Source organism: Bos indicus x Bos taurus, chromosome 18, assembly GCF_003369695.1.
Source record: "Bos indicus x Bos taurus breed Angus x Brahman F1 hybrid chromosome 18, Bos_hybrid_MaternalHap_v2.0, whole genome shotgun sequence".
Lineage (NCBI taxonomy): Eukaryota > Metazoa > Chordata > Mammalia > Artiodactyla > Bovidae > Bos > Bos indicus x Bos taurus.
Window position 1 is genome coordinate 8,622,244 of NC_040093.1, and position 9,926 is coordinate 8,632,169.

General features: G+C 41.5%; 1 pseudogene; it reads right to left on the bottom strand.

Moving 5' to 3' along the window:
* Positions 1-9,525, bottom strand: part of LOC113876123 — a 69,716-nt pseudogene extending 60,191 nt beyond the window's left edge.
* Positions 9,526-9,926: the final 401 nt, after the last annotated feature.

The following is a 9,926-nucleotide window of genomic DNA, read 5'->3' on the forward strand; positions in this document are numbered from 1 at the left end:
AGAAGAAAGATTTAGGATTGTGTTATGGTTTGATTCATAATAGAATCAAAGTCTTACTGAATGTAGGATGGTTTTTACTTCCTGCTGTTTCATGTCTGGTGTTCATGATCTGGTCCAGTGTCTCCATGGTTTTCATCTTGGACAGCCACAAGCAAAGTGTGCAATACATTCATAGGATCGGCATCTCTTCAAGATTCTCCCTCGAACCTAGAGCCACCCAGAGCATCCTTGTCCTGGTGAGCTCCTTTGTGTCTTTGTACAGTGTCTCCTCCATCTTTCACATTTGTTTGGCTCTTTTTAACAATCCCAGCTGGTGGCTGGTGACTCTGCTGCACCCATTACTGCATGCTTCCCAACTGTAAGCCCCTACATTCTCATGAGTCATGGTTGCAGAGTACCCAGGCTCTCCTTTTCTTGGATAAAGATGAAATAATCACCTAATCTTATGTTGTTCGGCCACTAAGTTGTGTCCGACACTTTGTGATCCCATGGACTGCAGCACACCAGGCTCCCCTGTCCTTTACTATCCCCATGAGTTTGCTCAAATTCATGTCTATTGAATTGGTGATGATATCTAACCATGTCATCCTCTGCCACCCCCTTCTCCTTTTGCATTCAGTCAATATGCATATCAAGTGGCCAAAGTATTGGAGCTTCAGCATCAGTCCTTCCAAAGAATATTCAGGGTTGATTTCCTTCATGGGACTGTTAAGAGTCCTCTCTAGCACCACAATTTGAAATCATCAGTTCTTTAGTGCTCAGCCTTCTTTATGGTCCAACTCTCACATCCATACCTGACTACTGGAAAAGCCATAGCTTTGACTAGATGGACCTTTGTTGGCAAAGTAATGTCTCTGCTTTTTAATATGCTGTCTAGGTTGGCCATAGCTTTTCTTCGAAAGAGGAAGTGTCTTTTAATTTTGTGGCTGCAGTTGCCATCCACAGTGGTTTGGAGCCCAGGAAAGTAAAGTCTGTCTCTTGTTAGGGTTCACAAGGGGCTCAGAGTGTATAGTTTAAAAATGGCCCATTGTGGTGACCTGACAAACAGGGGATGAAGTCACAGTGACCAAATTGCCCTGGTGGCATCCTGTTTTTTCCTTAAGGTGATATCCTGTTTCCCCCTGCTGGTGCCAGTTTCTCAAGACTATGTGACCCCCCCAACTATGAGACCCCTTCAATTCCCTGATAACAAGACCCCAGCTGTGGGCTAAAGATACACTAAGGGCCCCTCCCTTTGGGGTGCAATTTCCCATCAATAAGATATAAGAAGGGTTGGCTGTAAAGAGAGAGCACTGGCTTCTCTCTAAGGCCAGCCACTTTCTCTCTTCCTATAATAAATCTTTCTCTGCCTGACTGCCCAGCTTGCTCTCTTTGTCTCTACGCTTGTCTTACATCACTGTTTCCTCTTTTCCCCCATCTATTTGCTGTGAAGTGATAGGAGTGTGTGTCATGATCTTAGTTTTTTGAATGTTGAGCTTTAAGTAAAAAAAAAAGAAACATATCATATATCAACACATACATATGGAATCTAGAAAAAAGGTATAGATGATCCTATTTGCAAACCAGAAGCAGAGACAAAGACATAGAGAAGAAATGTATGGACACCAAGGGGGGAAAGGGTGTGAGGGAGATGAATTGGGAGATTGGGATTGACACGCATACACTATTGATGCTATGTATAAAATAGATAACTGATGAGAATGTACTCTATAGCACAAGGAAGTCTACTCAATGCTCTGTGGTGACCTGGGTCAGAAAGAAGCCCCAAAGGGAGCGGGTATATGTATATGTGTGACTGGTTCATTTTGCTGTGCAGTAGAAACGAACCCAACTTTGTAAAGCAAGTGTACTCTAGTAAGAATTAATTTTTAAAATTTCAGTGTTATCCAAGGATTGGCAGAGGTGCGGCTATGAATATTCTGTGTCTAGAGGATTTTCTGGACAGTGAAAACTATTTGTGGGAACCTTTTATTTTTTTACTGGTCAATTTTTTAATTCAAAGAATTTGAATTCTTAAAGAATAGTCAATAACATGGGTACCAGATGTCTCAAGAAATATTTCAGTCCCTTGAACTCCATGTACCATTGAACTTGGAAGTATTGAAAAGCACATTGAGAAGGGTCTTTGGTTTTCATATTATTAAGTCTGAATACTATAAAACTCCTAGAGAAAAACATAGGCAGAACACTATTTGACATAAATCTCAACAACATCTTTTTTGATCCATCTACTATAGTAATGGAAATAAAAGCAAAAGCAAACAAACCAGACCTAATTTAACTCAAAAGCTTTCGCACAGCAAAGGAAACCACAAATAAAACAAAAAGCCCACAGAATGGGAGAAAATATTTGTGAAGGATGTGACTGACAAGGAATTAGTCTCCAAAATTTACAAATAGTTCATGTAACTGAGTATCCGAAAAACAAACAATCCAATCAAAAAATGGGCAGAAGACCTAAACAGACATTTCTTCAAAGAAGACATACAGATGGCCAAGAGGCACATGAAAAGATGCTCAGCATCACTAATCATTAGAGAAATGCAAATCAAAACTGCAATGAAATATCACCTTACAACAGAATGCCCATCATCAAAAAAATCTACAAATAATAAGTGCTAAAGAGGGTCTGGAGAAAAGAGAAGCCTCCTTGGTGGGAACATCACTGTTAGAAAGAATGTAAACTGGTACAGCCAATGTGGGGAACAGTATGAAGTTTCCTTTAAAAAAAAAAAAACTAAACAAAAATAAATGGAAACCTTTAATAATGGACACATGTCATTATATGTTTCTCCAATGTCACAAACTGTGCAACCCTGAAAGTGAGCTACAAGGTAAAGTATGGACTAAAATATTGATGTCACTATAGATTCATCAGTGGTAACAGAAGTACCCCTATGGTGGAAGATGATGATAAAGAAGGAGGTTACACATATGTGGGAATAAGAAGCATATGAAAATTTCTGCACCTTTCTCTGAAATTTGTTGTGAAACTAAACCTTCTCTAAAAAAATCTTTAAACTTAAAAAAATACATTGTTATTGGTTCTATTCACACTTCATAGTTAAAAAGATTTAATGCTGTCAAATAATATTTAGAAAATGGGTATGTTTCCCTTGTTTTATTTTTACCTCAATTAATGCACTTTATAGATGTGATAAAATATCAGGTAAAGAGTAGAGAGAGAACAAACTATAGCCACATAATCCTTTTCTTTTTTAAAAAAATATTTATTTATTTGACTGAATCAGGTTCTAGTTGTGGGAGCATGGGCTTAGTTGCCCTGTGGCATGTGGGAGCCTAGTTCCCTGATCAGGGATCAAACCTGCGTCCTCTGCATTGCAAGGCACATTCTGAACCATTGGCCCACCAGGGAAATCCCTCAAACAATTCCTAAAATGTAGAAACACACATACAATAGGGCAGCAACACCAAAAAAAATTCTCATCTGCTAATTCAGTTACAGTGTACCTTTTTACTTAATATTAATCACTACTTCCTTTGTGTATCATCAAATACACATTTATGGCATCATTTCCAAAGGCTTTGGTCCCTTCCCAACAAACATTTTAATCCTGCATGACTGCCTTTGGTTCATTTTCAAAGAAAGCTGTGATGTAAATACCTTCGTGCCCCTGGTCTCTGAAGATGGAGGCCCCCTCACCTGCGGGTAGATGGTCACAACGCTAATCATTTTGTGAATGAATGTGGGCCCAGGGGGTCTCCCCAGGTGGCTCAGTGGTAAAGAACCCACCTGCTGATGTAGGAGACCCAGGAGACGCGGGTTCCATCCCTGGGTCAGGAAAATGCCCTGGAGAAAGGAATGGCAACCCACTCCAGTATTCGTGCCTGGGAAATCCCAAGGGCAGAGGAGCCCGGAAGGCTATAGTCCACAGGGTTGCCAAAGACTGGGACACGGCTGAGCTACTGAGAAGGAAAGTATGTGGCCCCAGGGAGGGGAGGGGGAGACAGGACCCAAGGACTCAGGGTAACTTTGGGAAGATCTCGGAGAGCAAGCCTCACCACACCCCACACACACACCCCCCGCAAGGGCATCATGTGACTTTGTGCACCACTCGCCTCCCACCTCCAAGGGCCGCCCCCAGGAGGAGCCCCTCCCCGGGGCATCAGGCGGAGGGAGCCGGTGTTTTCAGAGGTTCCAGCCCCGCGCCCTCACCGGCTCAGGGCTCCCAGGTGTGCTGTGTGGGATGGCTCCAGCTCACTGCCACGGAAGACAGGTGTTACAGGAGCAGCGACAGCACCCACAGGGGGCTTGTTCAACGTGTCATTTCACGGGTTACCCTCAAACTAGCTAATTCATAACTTCTTAGACTGGGGAGGGTTTGTATCCACTTTAAAGCTGCAGAGAAAATAGGCAAGCGGTTCTCATCTGGGGTCCCAGGAGGATCCTCTTCGCAAACTCCGGCCCCTGGTCCTGGAGGAGCATCAGCGCTGCTTGTCTTCCTGCTCCAGGCGAGGCCCGGGCTGAACACGGGGCTTCGGGCGCGTCTGTGAGAGCTCAGAGCCAGCTTCAGGCCGGGGCGGGCGGCGGGGTCAGGAGGGGACGTCAGTGCCGCTCACCTCTCCCGTGTTGGCAGAATCCGGGGACAGAACACGTGTGGACAGCAAAGGAAAACTTGACGTGCGTCTCAGGGAGCAGCTGATCGTCCTGAGTCTCTCCTGAGACGAAGGACAGCAGAGGTGGGCCCTCTCAGCTTTTCAAGCTCCTTCTGCCTGTGGGCGTGTTGCGAGCAGGCGAAGACGCTGTACTGACGCCTTGGAAGGTGTTACCTCATGATGCTGAGGTGATCCTTCCCCATGACCTTGAGGAAAAAACAACCCAGGGCAGGAGGAAAAGAGGAGGAAATGGCAGCTTCTCCGGTAAATGTCTGTCCTGGATCAGAGGCTATATCTGCTTTTCCTCCTGAAATGCCCTGGATTAACAGTTTACAAACCTTTCATTCTCTACTTCTGATGTTGCCTATTGACATGGTTTTCAACTGCTAATTTTTTCCCCTTTTATTCTGATGATGGTCAAGATCAGAGCTTTAGAATGTTTCTCCCTCACGTCCCAGAGCCTTTTCTTAGGTGTCTGTCAGCATCAAGGCTGCCTGGAGAACTTGAAGCATTCTCACCAAAAAGTAATGACTTTCCTTGTGGCTAAGAATCCTCCTGCCAATGCAGGGGACACGGGTTCCATGCCCGGCCCAGGAAGATCCCACAGGCCGCGGAGCAACTAAGCCCATACCCACAAGTACTGAGCCTGCGCTCTGGAGCCCAGGAGCCGCAGCTACGGAAGTGTGTGCCCTGGAGCCCGCGTGGCACAACGAGAGAAGCCCCCGTGGCACAACGAAAGAAGCCCCCGCAGTGAAAAGCCCATGCACCACAACTGGAGAAAAGCCCGCACAGCAACCAAGACCCAGCACAGCCAGAAATAAATGAGTAAGTAAAAACAGAAGGGCCTGGGATTTAGGAAGACTGCTGGTGACCAGGGCTGCTGGGGAAGACCTATGAGGAATTTACATTTGCTTGTGAACTTGCAGGCTGTTATCTAGCACGTGTGCTTATGAGAATAACTGGTGTCAAAGCAAGGCACCCGTGGGCTTCTGGTCCATACACATGATGCCAAGGCAGCAATATCATGGAGCACTGTAGATAACTCTCAGCAATACTCCTAGGCGATCCATATTGTAACCATCATAATGTCCCAGTAGTTAAAAATGAGGAAATGACACACTGTACCATTTATGGAAAATATGATCTCAAGTTATTTGAGGGTTATTGCCAGTAGAAAAAGGGAATTACTATGAGATGTCATTCTCTGTGCATCTTAAGTCACTTCAGACGTGTCTGACCCTTTGTGACCACATGGACTGTAGCCTGCCAGACTTCTCTGTCCCTGTCTTCCCCAGGGAAGAATATTGGAATGGGTTGCCCTGCCCCCCTCCAGGGGATCTTCTGGACCCAGGGATCGAACCAGCGTCTCTTATGTCTCTTGCACTGGCAGACAAATTCTTTACCACTAGCACTACCTGGGAAGCCCCATGAGATGTCATCCTACTGTGTTACAGATACTTTCTAGTCACCATCAGTTAATGACGACTTAAAAAACCCCAGGGGGATGATAATGCTTGTGTTAATGTTAACATTGGTGGTGGAATAGGTATGTGCATACTCAGTTGTGTCTGACTCTTTGCAACCCCATGACTGGAGCCCACCAGCCTCCTCTGTCAATGGGATTTCCCATGGCAAAAATACTGGAGTGGGTTGCCATTTCCTTCTCCAGGGTGTCTTCCCGACCCAGGGATCAAACCTACATCTCCTGTGTCTCCTGCATTGGCAGGCAGGTTCTTTACCACTGAACCACCTGGAAGCTTGTTACTGATGAGAACACTTCTTCAAATATACATCAAGTTTAATATATGAAAAGCCATTCACTTTTATTGATTAACATATAGTAAGTTCACACATAATCTAAATAAAACTTTCCAAAGTTTACTCTATAATCTTTGATCAAAATACAGATTATAAGCATTTGGAAACATTCTTGTTCTTGTGATACAGTGGTCAGAGAAATGTGATATTTATGGTTTACAAAACAGAGAGAGCAGTTATTTAGTAAACAAGGATGTACATTAATTACATGACCTTTCAGGAAAAGGTTACATATATTTTTCTTGGGTATCTGTGAAGATTTCCTGATTGTTATCATGTCAACTAAAATTCATGACTTCTAGTTATTGCTGTTATAAAAATACATCAGGATTTCAGTGAGCTGCCATCTTTATATCCATAAAAAACCATTGGCGCAACTATTTAAAATTTCGACTCTCTGTCTTACTTTAATACAAATAATTATTCTCTGAACACTTACCTAGCGGTGACATAGAGGGATGTTTTAAACAATGACAATCATCACCTCCATTTAGACTTCCACTGTACATTTCACATTAGAGGATCCTTAATAGTACATTAAAAAGTAGATAAAAATTATTTCCACCTATATAGAAGGGTTTTGTTTAACTTTGAGGCAGCAAAGATCAAGAATATTAGTTTTAAAAAAGCATATTCACATACACACTAAAGGTATAGCACGTAGTAATTTGAAAGTTGAGTTATATTAAAGTTCACTTTCACATACTGTCAATACGAATAAGGATACAATAATAATAATTATGTTGTCCAACATCTTTCGCCTTGATCCTATGGTCCAAGTAACAAATAGTTTTTCTAAGTGTTTTAACTTTGGATTATTTTCTATAATATCCTGATTTAAAGTAATACCAGAAAAGGGTTTTTGACTGAATGCTATCTTTGATGAATTCTCTGATATTTATTTAGACCTGAGTTTTTAAATTCATTTTGTACATTTTTTACAGCATTAAGCATTTTTCCCAGTATGAACTCTCTGGCATTTTCTGATGTGTGTGCTTAGGACAAACCTCTTTCATCACTTACTACGTTTGTAGGGTCTCTCTCCAGCACACGCTCTCTGATGCTGAGTGAGGTGACGGCTCACTTCAAGGCTTTGTCCTATTATTTATATTTGTAAGACTACTTGGCAGTATGAATTATTTTATGGCAAGTAAGATTTGAGTGGCAATTAAAAGCTTTGCCTCATTCTTTACATTTGTATGGTTTCTCCCCAGTATGAATTCGCCTATGTCGACTAAGCTTTGAACTCTGATTAAAGGCTTTGCCACATTCTGTACATTTATAAGGCTTCTCTCCAGTATGAATTCGCTGATGTTGAGTAAGTGTTGAGTTTTGATTAAAAGCTTTGCCACATGCTGTACATTTATAAGGCTTCTCTCCAGTATGAATTCGCTGATGTTGAGTAAGTGTTGAGTTTTGATTAAAGGCTTTGCCACATTCTGTACATTTATAAGGCTTCTCTCCAGTATGAATTCGCTGGTGTTGAGTAAGTGTTGAGTTTTGGTTAAAGGCTTTGCCACATTCTGTACATTTGTATAGTTTCTTCCCAGCATGAATTCTCTGATGACAGGTAAGGTTTGAGTGATGATTAAAGGCTTTGTTACATTCTGTACATTTATAAGGCTTCTCCCCAGTATGAATTCGCTGATGCACAGTGAGATATGAGCAACTATTAAAGGCTTTCCCACATTCTCTGCATGTGTGAGGCTTCTCCCCAGTATGAATTCTCTGATGCTGATTAAGATTTGAGCAACTGATAAAAGCTTTGCCACATTCTTTACACTTGTATGGTTTCTCCCCAGTATGGATTCGCTGATGTTGATTAAGTCTTGCACGTCGGTTAAAGGCTTTCCCACAATTCTGACATTTATATGGTTTCTCCCCAGTATGGATTCGCCTATGTCGATTAAGGTTTGAGCTCTGATTAAAGGCTTTGCCACATTCTGGACATTTGTAAGTCTTCTCTGCAGTATGAACAGTGAGATGTTGAGTAAGGCTTGAGGGCTTGCTGAAGGTTTTGCCACATTCTGCACATTGGTTAGATTTCCCTCTGGTGTGGATTTTCCTGTGTCTATTTAGATTTGATAATTGAGGAAAGACTTTCCCACATTTATTCCACTTGCAGTGTTTCTCCTTAGCATGAATACTCAGATGTTGAGTAAGTTCTGATGACTGGTTAGAAACTTGACCACATTCACTAAATTTGTAATTATTCTCTTCAATATGTATATTCCCATCTGTAATAAGATTTGAGCTTTGATAAAAGACATTTCTACATTCATCACTATGGTTCTCTGAACATAGAGTTCTCTGATGATTCATGAGACCTGAGTCTTGGTCAAAGTGATTCCCAGGTTCAAGGCATGGGTAGATTCTGGCTCCATCATAAATACTGTTGTAATTATTGAAGCTGGAGCTCTGGCTTAAGGCCTCACTCGTGGGATTACACATGGAAGGTTGTTCCGCATTATCTGTACTATGATACCCATTGAATGACGGCAGCTGGACAAAGACTGTCTCATTATTGTTGACATTACAGATATTGGAATAGGGAGAAAATGTTTCTTGGTGGAAAAATAATGAGCCTTCACTAAAGGATCTCTCAAACTGATCATAGTGAGATTTTCTTCCTTCATTTTCAAATCTCTGGCTCTCAGACATGTATGACTGACTGTTGAATTCAAACCTATATTTGTACTGGTTTGAGTGATTATTTGTAGCATAGCCTAGATGACTTTCCATGTTTTCAAAATTTCACACCAGAGAATATGTTTTTTTTTTTAAATCATGTGGGTTCTTGCTTACAAAAACATATGTTTCTGCAGAACTTATTGACTTCAAATGGAATTTTCCCCAAGTTGATGCATATCCTCAATTTCTTTTGGCAATCATGTTTTCATCATGAATAATTGTCCTGATTTGGTTACATCTAAAACAACATCCTTTTGGCCCTTCACAGCCCCCCTTACTTTCCCAGTCTTTCATTAAGTACACATTTCCAAGCTGAGAGCTCTCAGAATTTCTGAGCACATTACACATGAATCTCCTATGCACGGCGTCTTTGGGAACAAACCCTGGGTGTCATGAGAAGATATCGCTGAAAGATAACAAATAACCAAGATCCCACTTAGTACCTTGAGTGAATATGCTTTACAGTTGTACACAATATTGACAAACCCTTAGCTATATTAATAAGAGGTGAGATGCAAAGAAGATCAGAAGTAAAAATAATGGCACTGTACATGTTACATAGAACAAAAAGTAATTCTATCAGGTTATGATGAATGATACTATACCAAAAAGTTGAACACCTCCAAGGAAGATTCAATTTTTAGAAACACAGAACACCTTAGATGTTAGCATGAGTGAATTAAAAAATTATAACACATCTACAACTATTAATAAGAGTAAAAAGTAATTTAAAAAAATCCCTGGAGTAGATGAGTTAACTGGAAAATTCCAACAACATTTCAAGAAAAATAAATATCAAT